Here is a 16,003-nt window from a genome sequence, read left to right on the forward strand (position 1 = left end):
TTGTAGCTTCTTTTGGGCGTGGATGCTCCTTTGCCCAAATACTAATAAAAAATTATGTCTATTTTTAGCACCGCTCAAAAAGAAGGGACAAAAAATAACGCTTGCCTGCTTGGAATAAATATTGGATCTTATTGTCAATTTAGTTTTCAAGGCTGAGTTTGCAGACACCATTAGAGTAATAATCGTGGAAATATGAATCATATAAATTTAGAGACTTTTCCTGTACATTAGCATTGAATTAAGCTTTCATTCAAACACAGGGCTCAATTTTAATGCATAATAAATTAAATAGAAGGAATTCATTTTATTTAGAATTATCTAAGATTTCGCCAGGAAAAAAAAGTAAATTAGTCACTCTTCAAGTAAATTTAAAGCACCCCTGAGCCCACAAATTTATTTTGATCATAAAGAAGTAGAAAATTGAAATTATAAAAATGGGAGCAAAGTAATGAGAATAATTATAACTTTTAATGCTAATAAAAAGAATTTTTAATTTAAATTTAATACGTTAAATAGTAAAAACTGCCAAATAGAAAAAAATCCACATATATAATATAAAATTAATAATTTATGTATTTTTATGGCTGCATACTTAAAAAACTGCAATATTTCACAGTCCGTTAGAGGCTGAGGACCGAAGGCTTTCATGTTACAATCGTGCATCAAATTCGTTGCTTTGTATGATTTGACAAAATCAAATCCTGGTCAAGTCACTCCTATACTGATTGATGAGATGCACACGCGCATTTAATTGGTTGACAGGCTTGAAAAGTCACGACGACTGGGAGAGAAATTATTGATGTCGCCCGACCGATAAAAAGGCCCTGCATTGGCGAAGCGAAGAAGTCTTCAAAGTATTTTTCGGCCAATTTAAATGGAGGCCGCGCCACAGAGATAGAGAGAGAGAGAGAGGCTGGCTGCTCCTGCTGCCGCGATTTCAATCTACAAAACCTGCAGCTCACATACATAAAGGTATATTATGGCGGTGATTGTGTGTGTGCTCTGCTTTCGCCGTCATAGCCCGAGGAATACCACAATCGGCCCCGCCCTTTCATTTTATACCTCGGAATATCTATCTCGCATAACATCGCATCTGACCTAACTGGATCCGCCGCAGCCGCCGCCGCGCCGAGCTTTAACAACTTCAGTTCTCGAGCCTCTTTTCCAGTGCACGTGAATTCGCGTTCTGCATGTTATATTTTGATGAGACGTTGAATTCCTCCGGGTAAAAGCTCGGTTGCGCTTCGGCGGCACTTTTACTGCCGGATATTCTCTTTGTTTACTCTCGCTTGCTCTGCACAAATTTTGAATGCGAACTACTCTATTATATGGAAAGAAAGTGCTCAGCACTTTTTGGTTCCCAAACATACCTCCAGGGGCTTGGCCGTTTAATAAAAATTGCACCAGTTTCCTCTTCGAAAGCAAAATTTAATTGCTAGTTAAAAACTACGCATCAGACCTAATTCTTCAGCTCATCTAAATGAATTTTGCAACCGATCAATTGGGGAAATCCGTCTCTAATTTTTATTCCGGATGCTCTAATGGAAATTGAGGACGTTGAAAGTGAGAGTTTTGGGTCAAAGTCCTGAATTTGCGATCAGAAATATTAGGTTTTTTTCATTATGGAAATAATTCAAAATATTAAAAATTAAAATTTTATGAACAAAAACTATTTTTTAGTTTTGCTAATTTCTGGACTCTGAGACTTAAGCGAATTGTGTTTGTTTAAATTGACTTTTGGTAATTTTTTCAGAATAATAACTTTTGCTCAGATATTTTTATAGTTTGGGGAAAATTTTTTAACTTTTTGTGACAAATTTAATTTTTTATTTCTTCTGATTTCGCTGATTTCAAGGTTTCACACACAATAAAATGCATAAATGCTTTTATCAAATTATATTTGCCAAGAAAACTTACGATTTTTATGTGAAGATTTTTAAAATGGGAATCCCTTAGAATAAATTTTGGAATGAAATCAATTTATCACCAATTTTCTTTCAAAATATTGAGTCCTAGGATGTGTTTTTTAATCAAAAATTTTAAGCCTGTATTGTCTTTTTTTTAATTTAATCTTTTTCTCCAGTTTATTGGTTACAATTAAGGACTATCTTTAAATGCATTGTTAAACATAGAATAAATACTTAATTCCGCTTCAAGAGAATGAATATCAACATTTTTATTAATGAGACTGCTACATTGCTGCACTCATCGATCAAGTTTCATTGCCTCTCAATCAGTCAAGCTCTGCAGGTGACAATAATCTATAATCTAACTCGATAAGCAAATATTCCATTTCATTGTAAATAACCATTAATTTCCAACAAAAAAACTCATTCTCTCATTAAAGTGCAAAAGTAATTGTCGAGTCCATTTCTGTGCGGCAACAAACAGCAGCTTTTTGTCATCTCTTTTCATACAATTTATTGAATGGTGGCTGCTTATTGCACGCAATAACTCATGTGCATGCCATTGTTAGCATAATTGCATGTCACGTTTGTCACTCACGGGTAGAGCAATTAAGCAGAAAAATGACCGCATTAAGCATCTCTTTCTGCACATATAATAATAAAAGATGTGTTATTGGAAAAGCGCGGGATGTTATTTCGAATAAGCAGATGGCGCAATAATTTATGGTGGCAATTTTTCCAAGGTGCTGATACACGCCGCCGATATCGCGCCGTTGATCTTTTTATGGCGGAGCGGATTGCCGAGGTAATGAATTAATGAACGTCTGCACGCCTCATTCCGAACGCCAATAATGGTGCATTGTCACTGCCTATTATGAAGATCGACACTCGCTCTCGCAATCGATGCCAAGGCTCCATTGATATTTGTATATAAATCTCTCGCTCTCGAGTGTGTGATTCGATTGATACTTTTATGTACAAGAGCCGCCTGCCATTGTGCGCACTTTTATTCCAGAGAGAGCAGCTTATTAATAGAAACATATCGCCCGTTCAATCAATCATTGTTCGTTCGGTATATTGACTTGAACTGTTCGTTCCGAGTATAAAGTGTCAGATTGAAAAATCGAGTGTGTGATTGTAACACCTGCGAACCGCCAGAATCTCCAGATCTGCTCGCATCATTCAACGTTGGAATTAATCAAAATAATACATTTTTGTCTTATAATTATGGAAGTGCGTAATTGTTTTCATAATAAAAGAAGCCGAATGAAAAATAGTAATGCGAAAAATTGCCATGTCTGAATTTGATATTTTTCAAAGTTAAAAAATAAGTCTTGAAATAATAGTCTGCATAAAATAGATATTGTTGATGATTTTGAAGCGCATTAGGATTGAAAAATATTTCCCATGAATTTAATTGCATCGGTTTGAGAACGTAAAAATTGAAATTGTAAGGAAAAAATATATGCAGCAAAGGATTTCTAATTCACATCTATGTTAACAAACACAACTTTTCAGCAATTCCTTATTTAGGAGCCTCTAAAAATAGAAATTTTTATTATATTGTTGCACAGATTTTAAATTAGGGTAACCAAGTTATTGAAAATTTTACGAATTTTCCCAGGGCGTATAAATTTAAGAAGTTAATTCATTATTACGATCAAAATATCCTTAAATTTTCTTTGAAAACAAAGAAGAAAACAATGTGTTGTAACAATTTGAACAAATAAACAATAGTAATAAAGGATTTCAAGATTAAACATTCATCACCGCTGCTATCAAAATAATTTCTATCTTTACTTTGAAGATTGAAGATGAATTTAAAAACACTTAGTTTATGTTACATAAATCAACTGATAATTCTTAAAAAAATTATAACTATTAATTGTCTTAATTAGATTTTACATATTAATAATTATTCGGGCAGCAAAACATGCCCTAGTCAATATCAGACCGATAACAAATAATTAAGATGGAGAAGATACTTAAAAAGCGAGCAGACACGCACGATTATTTGATAAAAAGATGATATACAAATTTTGCAATCTTAAACAACGCCAGGGCAAGGTAAAGTTGAAGTGCTCCAGCTGTTAAGAGGCTTCATTCTTATCAAAATCTGCGATTTTTTTTGTCCAAACTCTCAAACACATGTGCGAGAACGTGCGATTATCTCGTGCAGTATCTTTCAAACCGTTCGTTTTTGATTATGTGTTTATCACATCACGGCGGTAGTAATAAATTCGTGTATAGTTATCTGCAATGTGCACGCAAGGCCATTTATTTGCTTAACGAGCCGCTTCCATTGAAAATGTAGACGTCAAAAGTAATGCGCAAAGCATGAGCACCACATTAAATTGCGATTTGAAGGAAAGAAAGAAAACGTTGTTCGACTCTTAAGCAAGTGTGTCGATGACTCTGTGTGAAATATTTCTGGCAATCCGCGCAGTGAAATCCGCGGCGTAAAAGGGCACGCCGGACACCGCGATAAGTAAAAATAGTAAATTGCGTCCAGCTAGGCGCAGCTGGACGCCCAAATTTGCTGCGAAAAATGCAGGAACATGAATTTGATAAAGTCGCAGGTGTTGCGGAAAAATTCCCTGACAGTGACGGATAACCGTCCTCTATTGTAGATTAGTGACGTCACTAGATTTGATTTGTTGACGTTGTTATATGGACTAAAAAACAAATACCAGCGAAACGTAGAAGACGTTGATGTTTCTGTTTATTTGTGAAAACTGTAAATAACAGGGAAAATTGGAGATTCGATTCGGGAAAAAACAAGGACGTATATTAATTGTGAGGATGGAAAAATTTTATAGACGCTTAAAATTAACATCCAATCTGTGGGAAATGTTTGAAGAGTAGAAATCATCACACAGAAACCAAAAAGAGTCCAAAATAATAATTCATTAAATTAAATTAAAAAATAGACCTTAAATCATTCTCTTTTTATGCAAATAATTACAAAATAAATTTCAAAATTAAAATACTCCTGAGTGTATCATTGCGTTTGCTAATTTAAATATAGATTTCACTTGAAGACGCACACATGCAGTAAATTGCACTGCGTATATTTCTTTCTATGTATGCGGCGTCCCTTACATTATGTGAAATGCGCGTTTTATGCTTCCATGTTCCCGCCGAGTAGACAAATAAATGCTTCAACATAATGCCTTAATAACCACTGCGACCGTCGAGCGATTGCAAAGTTAAAATCAAAACCGTGTATAAGCTGCTCGTTGCCACTGTAAATTAAAATTCTCGCGTGCCGTTTGCACTTCGGAAGAAAATTCACGACTGCTTTCACGGTTCGCTATCGATCGATTTTATGCTTTTGCAATTAAAGCAGCAGACGAGAAATGATTTCGAGAAAAGGCAAGAAGTGCCAAAGTTGAGTTAAATATATAACAACTTTTACGAGAGATAAGGAAGGCATAATAAAAAGCAGCAGCTTTCAAATAAACACCTCTGGATTTAAAAGGGCGCCGCTGAAGGAGCATTTTAAATGAAAAGCGGTCATTTATCACTCCTGAGTCCTCAGCAGCTCCTCGCGTCCAATTGCCAACTGCCCGGGTTAACACGTCTTCTTGTTTTATTTGTTAATTTATTAGCGTGCGTTCAGTGACGTCAATTCAAACGTGAAGGAGAAGAAGAATTGGCTTGAGTTTTGAAGGCGCAGCTTATTTAATATTAAATTCGGTTTTTAATTAAGATAATTTAATCGCAAATGTAATACTTGCGGGAAAAGTTTGATAAGAATAATTAAATTTTTCCTTTCGCAATACTCAGTTTTTCAGGAGATGCTGCATAATCAGTAAACATCTTGGACTAGTTGATATGCAAATTCCAATATATATCAAATTCATTTAAATTTCATCATTATAACCCGTTATACCCAGCCACCAATTTTTGAGATTTCCTTTTTGGGACTTCACATATCATGTAATATGTGTCTTTTAATTAATTATTTGCTTATTTTTTAAGTATCAGAAAAATTATCATCCGCAGTAAACAAAATAGTAAGAGATAAAAAGGATATAAAATTGTTAATTCATTATTTTGAATTGTATAACTTTAAATATTTTTATGATTAAAATACCTTCAAAATAACATTATTATTTATTTTTTCATCTTTAAATTAAAATTTATTACATGTTAAAATAATTAATTTTTATATTCAAAGAAAGAAGAAGATAAATACTGCAGTGGAGTAAATTACTTTTTTGTAAAATATATATCTTTAAACATTTAAAGTATGGAATGAGTAACGAATCACAACAATTTCATCGTGATAAAAACAAGTGTGAAATTGGCAGATCAGGACAAAGCTCAAGGCTCTTTCCCAAAATACTCCGACCGAAATATACAATTTTTTGCTTCAAACGTTCCAGTCGAACATTCTTGTCGCGCTGAACGAATTTCGCGACAAATCAACAATGCACAAAACGGCATCGGTTCTTATAAAAGTGCTTGGATGACTCTGCGAAATTTCAAGAGAGCGAATAATGGCAGCGAAAAAGCGGCGGATCGAGAGGTGCACCGGCGTTTTCTGGGTCACGCCGAGATTTTCTTCAATGCCCCCTCGAATATAAAACAATTAGGCGCTCTCTCGCGCAGCCTCGCCCAGCGCCAATGCACTTATCATATTTTATTGCGACAAGTAGGTTGAATAATGTTATTGTGTTTTCGAGTTTTAAACGCAGCTTGGGGTGTAATTAATTAAAATCGTTCAACTGGCTGGCTGGGCAGAGCCGTGGGCACTCGCTCGGTGCTGCGAGTGCGCCGGGAATTAATTTGCTCGACGATGGTTATGCTAATAAGCGTCATGGTGGCGTCGTTTTTCAACTTTCAAGACATGAAATTTGTCATCGGCTTGCAAAGGAGACCTGACGGATCTCATTTACTTGACAATCAAACAGTGCACAAAGCTTTTAATCCTCCTCGATGACAGCATCTTAATCACAAAAAAAATTAAAAGTATAAACTTTTTAAAGCCTCTCTTCACTAAATAAAGATTTTTTATTTGTAAAGTATATTTAGAATAATTTAAAATACAAATAAACAAATTATATTGCTCATTTTATTGAGTTTAAATTGTTTAATATTTTTATATCAAAATATAATTATTTTATTTATTATTTGTTGAGATAAATTTGTACTTAATATATTTTAATCTTTGTTTATATCAAATTGCAATATATTTTAAAAATTATTATATTAAATTTTGAAGGTCCTGTATTTTCTAATCAGCAAATTAAAAGTTTCAAAAAATAATAAGAACATCATCATGGCTTGGTCTTCGAGCATCAAATTTTTAATTTCAGTATTTTACAAATTCCCTACAATTACCGGTTATTATTAAAAGATGAAATTAAATCAAAATTAAAACATTATTTTGGTATGCAAAATTTGCACATCCGTGTGCATTTAGCAGGAAAGATTTAGCTATTTAGAAGTAAAGACGCATTGTCTACTTTTTTTACGAGCCACCTATTTTCATCGCATTTTACTGCTGAAAACTATGCTCCCATCTTTTATATTTTCTTCACGCTTTCCAGAGTGATTTGAATAGAAGAGCGAGTCTCATCCGCTTCAATACATTTCAAGCAGGCCAGGGTATCCTTTTGCTCGCCGATCGTCAGGAATCTGGTTTGAGGTTTGCACGATCAACGGTATATTATGTTGGCGTTCGTTTATAATATATTAATGCAGTACCTGCTTTTCAGAGTCGGCGTGAATATAAATTTTCTTTGAGCGCAAATGCTTGCTTGGCTGGTGGGGGCGGATCCAGATTTTACATAAGCCGCTTTTCATCTTGCTCGGACGAAACAAACCCGGACGCATAAAGTGTTATTAAAAATTTGTGTTATTAGAGATATGCGGGATGTTTCCACCGTATAGATAAGATATTCCCATCGGCCTCGTCTGTCCAGACAGACTTAATTATTACACGCAGCGTTTCTCCCATAATAAGGCAGAGAATTAACTTTCACGAATTTCGATCGCGAGACATACTTCCCATGTGATTTTGAAAAACGAGGGCTATAAAATTGCAATAAACAAATTATCAGCTTTCCTAATATTATAGATTTTAGTTGATCAAATAAAATGATGGATTTTTCCTTTTAGCATAACTTGTTTCCATCATTGTTTGCATCGGAAATGGAATTTTAATTAATATAATAATATAAATATTATCAATTTGGTTTATTTTAATCTCACTGCATGACGGTTTTGATTTGAAATCCAGCCTCAAATTTTTTAAATAAAAAAGATATAATTTGGAATATAGCTTTGTTTACTTCGATAAAAATATCAAAATTGAAAGTTTTTCACTTTTTTTTGTGCGATTAGTTAAATTTATTTTATTTATTAGGTGGGGTTCATTTCTTTAGCAATATTAAATTTGATTATTCAAAGCTCCTTCACTTTTTGAATCTATATTTTTAGCTTAATACAGATTTAGTTAATTAAATTAATTATTTATCAAATAAAACATTGAATGGTCCAATTAAGATTCCGGTTTCCTTTTATTTTTTCCTTTCTGCCTGTCCGTTAATTCTAAGCATTTTTTCCCTCAAAATATTTACGTTATTCTATTGTTCGAATTGAACACTTTTGACCTTTACCCCTTCACTGTGAGAGTGTATAATGTGTTAAGAAAATATTTCCAATCAATGGAGCTTGGAGAGCTGCTTTTCTGATTGATTGACTTTCGGTGCGCACAAAAAAGAAAAAAAAATACAGGTGATGCGAGCTCGAACACGAAATCACGGTCGAACGAGCGAACGAAGAAGAGGCTCGTGGGCCGAGAATTGGGTCAAAATAGAATGTTGCGATTACGCTAATCAGGATGTCGGTTGCTGTTCGCTCGTTCGTCGCTTGGGTCTTTCTTTCTTTCTTTCTTTTATACGCTGCATGCCTCTTTTATGTTGCGCGCCGCCGGCGTGTCTTGTTTACTGCCACGGATTTATTATTTTTTTTTCGCGAGTGCTCCTGCCTTCAGATTTTACCGCTCAGGGGAGCGAGAGAGAAATTCGGAAACGAAGTGAGAGTTGCCGCTTGATAGGCCGGCCGTTTCGGGCTTACAACTTTGATTTTTAATTATCGGATCACGAGAGCACCGGCAAGGAGAAATCTCGCCTACAACCTGCAGCTTTTCGCAGCTCACCTCACCGCGCGCTCTTATTTTATCTGCACACACAGCCTCTGTGCTCTGGCCCTGATCTCTGTTATTTGAAAAATTGACGCGCAGTTTCGCGCAATTTCACTTTCTGGAGGCGCAAGTAATCAGGCTGTCCTTATTTCACTTCCTCTTCCAGTTTAACAAATAATTGGGCTGGAATTCAATGCAAATTTTTACAATTTCTGAAAGGTTAATTTATTTTAATAAAAGTTTAATATTCAAAATGTACATAATCAAATTGCAAAGACAAATGTATAGCTAATTCGAATAAAATTAAGAATACCAAAATCAATTTCTAGCTTTGGGTAATTCTTTATAAAACTGCATGAGATTGATTTTTTAGCAAATTTTTCTTCTCATGGAATGTGCAAATAATGTCAAATTTCTATTTTGCTATGAAGATTTCAGAATAAAGTCATGTTTGAAGCTGTAGTTAAATAATTTTGCTAAATTCAAGAAATCGTTTTTTGTATTTTCTTTTAAAATTATTACAATATTAATTTGTTTATATTTATCCAAAGAATATTGACCTTTCTTTTTAGTTTGGCAGTTCCACAAGTTTTATTAATATTTATGTTATAAGAATTATTGTGTATGAAATATATAGGCTATAAAAGTGAATTAAACGTCAAAAGCCTAGCTACGAGAATCCAGATTCCTTAAAGAGAGCTTATTTTTGTTACAGATGAGTACCTAATATATATAAAAAAAGTATGTAATTTATAATTAGGTTACATAAAATCCAAAAGTGCTTGAATAAGAAATAAAACAAAATTATAAAATATTTATTTTAAGAAATGAAAATTATTTAATTGCAAAAATTTAAAACTAAAATAATTAAATATTTCAGCATTGTGATGATGTAGTAGAATATTATCAAGAAATTTAATCAAAGCATTTTTTTTTTTTTGTAATTTTAAATTTGACATTCAAATTAAAAAATTATTACCAAGCACTTAAATTTTGTGTCCTGTAATCTTTAGGTTTGAACTTAAATTTATGAGACAGTGACAAAACACTTTGTCAAAAGTGTAACGCATTTTTTAAAATCGCTAACGCAGTAAATTTGTTAATGCCGTGTAACGATGAGAATTCACAACACGACTGGTCCACGTGTGAATTCCCATCTTGAGAATTGGTGCAAAAAAGCTGCGCGCTGAATGAGGTTTACTTAAGCACACCGGCAGAGTAATTAGTTGCACGATCTGATTACGCACTTCTTGTTGTTCAGATGACGGCTGATAGCAGTTCGCACTGCACGGCAAACATACATGATTCTTCATTCATTCCTGGCGCACTTGCGTGGCCACAGCGAGTGAAGAGTGAACGACGCGCGAGCCGAGGCCGTCATTCATAAAGCGGCACTCGCAACTGTATTTCTAATTTCTGATGAGAGACTGACCCGCGTCTATGCACGTGTGGCTGCCAAATAAATCCGCGGAGGATTCAGCAAATATTTGCTTTTGTTATAAGCACCAGCAGACACTAGACTGTGCTGGATATAACAATGCCATGAGCCAGTTCTCTGTTGGTTTATGACAGATTTCATTTTATCTCATGAGATATATTTAATTTTAAACCAAATTTATCTGGAATCTTAAATTCTGTTCAATAAGCAAAATATTTTCAAAGAGCAAGATATAATTTTTTTTAACTTATTTTGCATATCTTTTTTATGTAGGTCATCAATTTTTAGTTAAAATAAGAAGTTAAAGAAAGCAAACTCGCAATCTTCTAAAAAATCATGTTTTAAATTTAGTGGAAAATAATTGCTGATTGCTTCCTATATCATTTATTGAGAAATTGAATATTAAATAAATTAAACCTTTAACTGAACTTGAGTCCGCAGACTACTAGTAAATGTTAACTACGTCAAATATATTCTATAGTTGTACATCTTCCTGCCAGAAATAATATATAAATTTATAAATTTAAAATAAAAAAATTTGTAAATGGAATTCTCTCTTAAAAAAAATGTAGCAATAAAAATCTGCAAAATTTTACCATTAAACGTATTAATTTAAAAATAAACCAACATAAAGTTTAAAACAAAAAGATAAAGTTTAAAACAAAAAATTATCAATGACCATTAAATTTGAGTATTAAAATTAATTAAAAAGTTAAATTAATATTTATTATGCTATAGGTCGCTTTGCTTTTGTTAAATTGTTTTCACCTATGAATTTAAATAAATTTCAAAAAAGAAAACTGTACATCCATTGAAAGTTGTAACAGAGAAATAAATACATGTAATGAAAAATGACGAATCCGTTCTCTTTTACAGTTCGCAGAGATAATTTAAAAAATTAAATCACCCTGTATAAAAAAACCTCTTTTAAAAATAACCACACCCACCTAGCAACCTGTAGGGCCATAAAAAAGAAATGAAAACACCGGTGCTCAAAAGTCGGGAAACCAGTTTTCAAAATTAAATATAATCCCCGTGTCTCTTCATTAGAATAATAAATACAAAACTCGGTATATAAATCTGGCTCGCTGCAGCAGCAAAGCCGATTACCACTTTTCGCAACAAAGTCCCCCCCGTGTCATAAATCGCGGAATAACAAATAAATAATCGGAGGACGCTCACCTGCAACTTGGCGAGGGTCAGTTCGGCGCAGCACAAGTCGTAGGTCGGGGACTGCGGCGAGGTCAAGGTCAAGGCCGCTGCGGGGGCGGCCGTTGGTGGCGGGGTGATGAACCCGGCCGGAGTCACGCGGGGTCAAGCGGGGAGGCCGGTCTTGCGCTTGGTCGGTGCACACGTGACGCGCGCGACCTGGCCCAGGTGGTGGTGTTTGCGCGGCGGCGGTCGCCAAGGTAGTGACGTGACGCCAACACCTGGCCCCTGGCCCGCAGGTGCGCCGCCTGATGGTCGGCCCGCGAACCTGCTATCGCGACCACTGATACCGTAACACACATTCCCAATAATAATGCCTGCCTGCACCGCCACCGCACTTTTTGCAGCCCAGCAGCCTTTCTCTCAAACACTCCGAACACTGTATATTGCAATTTATAAGAATGGTTTAATTTTTTTTAATATATTTTAAAAAATGAAATAAATAAATATTTATTTCTAAATTTTTATCTGTTAATTTTGCTGAATTTTATTTTAAATTTTTTTAAATCCTTATCAATTGATTTATGGTATAAATAATTGTAAATATTGATAATATTTAGACAGCTTGCACTAATTAAAGTTTTGTTTAAATATTTTATAGGTATTCAACACAATAAGGAAAGTATTCAGAGAATAAGTAATCTCAAATTGTAATGGTTCACTGTTGATCCTATAAATGTTTTAAGAATTGTTGAATTGCATTGATTCTATAAATTAATTGTCTTAGCATTATTTATTCATTCTTTATCTTACAGTTCAAATTTTACAGGAATTTCGCACCTTCATGCTATTGATGGGAAAATGCAAAATTGGTATTAAAATATTTGTTTGTGCATATTAATTATTAATCCCCCAAATGAAGAATCATCAATCACCATGATTAAACAAATTAAATATATTTCAATTTTTGAATAATGAATAAATTGAGAAGAATTTATTCTTGCTTTGAAAAATAAAAATTTGGCGATATAAAAATTTTCTCTGCAAAATCTAATGGGAGAGGAATTATTAACTTTCATATTCCTTTTTTGTTAATTTTTATTTATTCAATTAAATACTATTTGTTGATTCTCTCACAACAGGTCAAAGATTATTTTAGGAAAAATCACATTGAAGAGAGAATTGGCAGGCAGCCCTATAGAAAACAACTTACTAAAACTCATAAGCTTAATTTGGAAGCAAAAATGTTCCAAATTAAACCTACTTGCCCATCTCGAGCCGAAAAGGGAAAAATGTAAAAAAAAACAGTCAAATGTTCTGTGATTTTTAACTTGGAAACCGAAAAATTTTTTAACGCAGATAGTAGGGAATTTCATTGATTCGCGATTCGGTAAGAAAATCTTGACGGCTGCATTGCGGTGATTTTTATGAGACTTTATTTTTCCCTGCTGGTGAAAATTATAAAAATTAAAAACCTCTTCTAAATAATGCAAGGTTTTTAACCTATATTTTACAATATTTTGTAAATTATATAGCAGAGATAAATTACACCATCGTTACTATGAACTTTTTAAAACTAAAATTATTTATCAGTCGTGCATTCCAACTAAATAAAAATATTAATCCAGTTATCGTCGATGCAAATCAATCGTGTTCCATTAATTAAAAGCTGCAGCAGTAAAATTAAACTGCCGCAGCGTAATAAAAATAATTAGTTCTACTTACAGAAATAAACAGCTTTTATTCTTTGGTTGCGAAATAAAAGCATTGTATCCCCATCAGCAAACTGCGGCGCCTAATTATAACACGCGGCTCAATCCAGTCGTAAAATTCAATAATCATAATTAACATTATTGCGCCAACGATGCGGGAGAATTCGCCTTTGCGTCGATATAATAAACGCTCTGCTTTTATAGAGGGAGCACCAAGACCTGTTCGGACCACGGGCTTCCTTTCTAATTTTAATTGCCCAGCAATGAGTTAGCTTTTTTGCCCAACCAATCTTGCAGAGTCTCTTGACCAGTTTACTTTGCTCTGGGCCGAAGAAAATAAATGGTTTGTTTATATTAAAAAGCCCATTTTTACTAAATTTATCATCGTAATTCACAAGACTTAATAAATTTCATGGACAGGTTTACTTTGCAGAGTACATGGCCTGACGTGGTCTAAGTTAACAACTAAAATTGCTAAAATTTTGTTTTTAGAAAATTCCGAAAGCTTTTTTTAAGATAACTAAGTGTTCAAAGCACGTTAAATCCCATGATTAGCAACAATATGAATTTTTTTAAACGCTTCATCTGATTTCTTAGCTAAATAATGTTTGCTGGTATTTTTTTTTATAACAAATATTTACTTTTTGTAGTAGAAGTTCATGATCGAGGGTTGATTCATGGTGATTAGAATTTAAAATTCGCTGCAGCCGAAAAATGTAGAGCAGGATATTGTTTTTTTTAAACAATAAAAAAACTCATTGAGGCAAAGCCAAATTTTAAATTCATGTCACCATGAAATATTTACTTAATTAAATAAAAAAAAAATTAATGCACCACCTCATCCTCCTCTTGAACAAGTCCCACACTTTAAATGGTGAAATACTAAGTTTTTACATTCTATAATTATTTCTGAACGTTCGACAACAAGGGAATTTTTTTCAAATTCTCCCTCTACTCTTTATTTTCACAACACATAACACGGAAATAAGAATAAGAGAATTACGCCGTTGACTATGTGTGTGCGTTTTAATCCTCCGCTTATTATTCTTGTATTGAAAAATAAACCGAGTTGAGTGTATGTACCTTTAATTCTTTTTCCACGGCGTTTAACAACCTTTATATAATAATAAGCATTAGTAGAAAATCCTGTTGCATGTTTATTCGCGCGCGGCTGGAGAGCGAAACTGAACGGAACGAACGAACCCCTCCCTGCAGCAGGAAAGATGAAAAGCTGCATTTTCTTGATAATTGTAATTAAGCGCGATGTACTGTATGCATGATCTCTTTATTCATGCCAGGGGGCAGCATTACAATAATTCAAATACGAGTACGTATATAAAATGCACGCCGTCCGTTCTCGCAGAGATGGATGCACACGCGCGTGGAAAAAAATAACACACTCGCAAGAAAGCCGGTCTGCTCGGAGTAATGAGCCGCTCGAAAAAAGCAAACGTTAATCTGCTTCACGTGCCGATCAAGTGCAACAATGTTGCACAACTGACCGCGCGATCGCTGCTCGTAGTACGTGGGCGTTCAGAATTTGGAATTAATTTGCATTGAAATTAGTTTTTTTTTCAGTGTTGAATTTCATTAGCCGATCTATTTATGATTAGGTTTTTGCAAAAACTTGGGAGATCAAAAATATTTAACCGGTCTTAGTTTGAAGTAAAACTCAGTTCAAACAACAATGATAATAAAAAGTGCTTAATGAATGATATACAATTTTTTTAATACAATTGATAATTGTAATTATGTGTGTTTCATTACTTCAAATTTAGTCTTCTATAATTTGTTTATTTTATAATCCAATTTAACACGGTATAAAGCACAAACAAATTTTTAGGTTTATTATAGATTGTAACCAATACAGTCATGACGTTCAACGCATATTACTTTTTAAAAATGACATTAATGATAAAATTAAATTTTAATCATTGTTAATTATTTAAATAAAAATTGCATTAAAAAAATTTTAATATTTTAAAATTTTTTAATAATTTATTTTATTTAATAAAAGTAAATTTATTAGTTTAATAATAACTAATCATTTTAAACAGTATATAATTAATAAAATTCACTTACTTTACATCGTGGTATTTTAAACGTTTGCGAGGCTGCAAACGTTTAATTACAAAAATTACGTGTGCGCCGATAAAAAGGAATTTTAACTAAATCGTTATTTTTAATCATGTGATGAACTAACAGCTAAAAATAACCATTTTTACCGTTTTTCCTACAAGATCATTAAGAAAAGCGACAACAATTAAGCCACCGCGTCTCAAATCCTGTCTCACCAAGTGGAATTTTTGTGGTGCGCTGATAAAAAAAAATTGCCAAACATTCACACCGCAGGGTCCTAAAAAAAATTCACCTGATGATATCACCTGTTAAAATCTCTCTGCATTAATTTGAAAACAGCAGCCGCCTGTCCGAAGTGGCGCCCGTAAAATGAATTTTTTACGCAACAATCAAGAAAAAGTACTTGTTTAATTTGGACGAAAAAAAATAATCTGCGCGGCCTGGTTTTGATGAGCATTTCAGGTCACGATTTGTTCTCGCGCGCGCTTTTTTTTCTCGGGGCTTCGTTTTTTTTTAACTACTCCCGCCGCGAAGGCATGCAAAATTACCACCGGCAAATATT

At 33.7% G+C, this 16,003-nt stretch overlaps 1 protein-coding gene across 3 annotated transcripts in view; it reads right to left on the reverse strand.

Annotated features, from left to right (window-relative positions):
• The window catches only part of LOC132193737 (protein dimmed), a 75,705-nt gene that overhangs the window by 12,064 nt on the left and 47,638 nt on the right, over positions 1-16,003 (reverse strand). The window contains exon 1 of one of the 3 annotated variants that reach the window (XM_059614595.1): positions 11,684-11,929. The exons of 1 other annotated variant lie outside the window; for it this stretch is intronic. The gene's annotated coding sequence lies outside the window, so the exon portion shown is untranslated. Of the gene's footprint in view, positions 1-11,683; positions 11,930-16,003 lie in introns of those variants that run through there. One more of the 3 variants, XM_059614593.1, reaches the window with a different exon arrangement.

The sequence above is a fragment of the Neocloeon triangulifer genome, unplaced genomic scaffold, assembly GCF_031216515.1.
Source record: "Neocloeon triangulifer isolate White Clay Creek 2 clone unplaced genomic scaffold, ASM3121651v1 ptg000004l, whole genome shotgun sequence".
Taxonomy (NCBI): Eukaryota; Metazoa; Arthropoda; class Insecta; order Ephemeroptera; family Baetidae; genus Neocloeon; species Neocloeon triangulifer.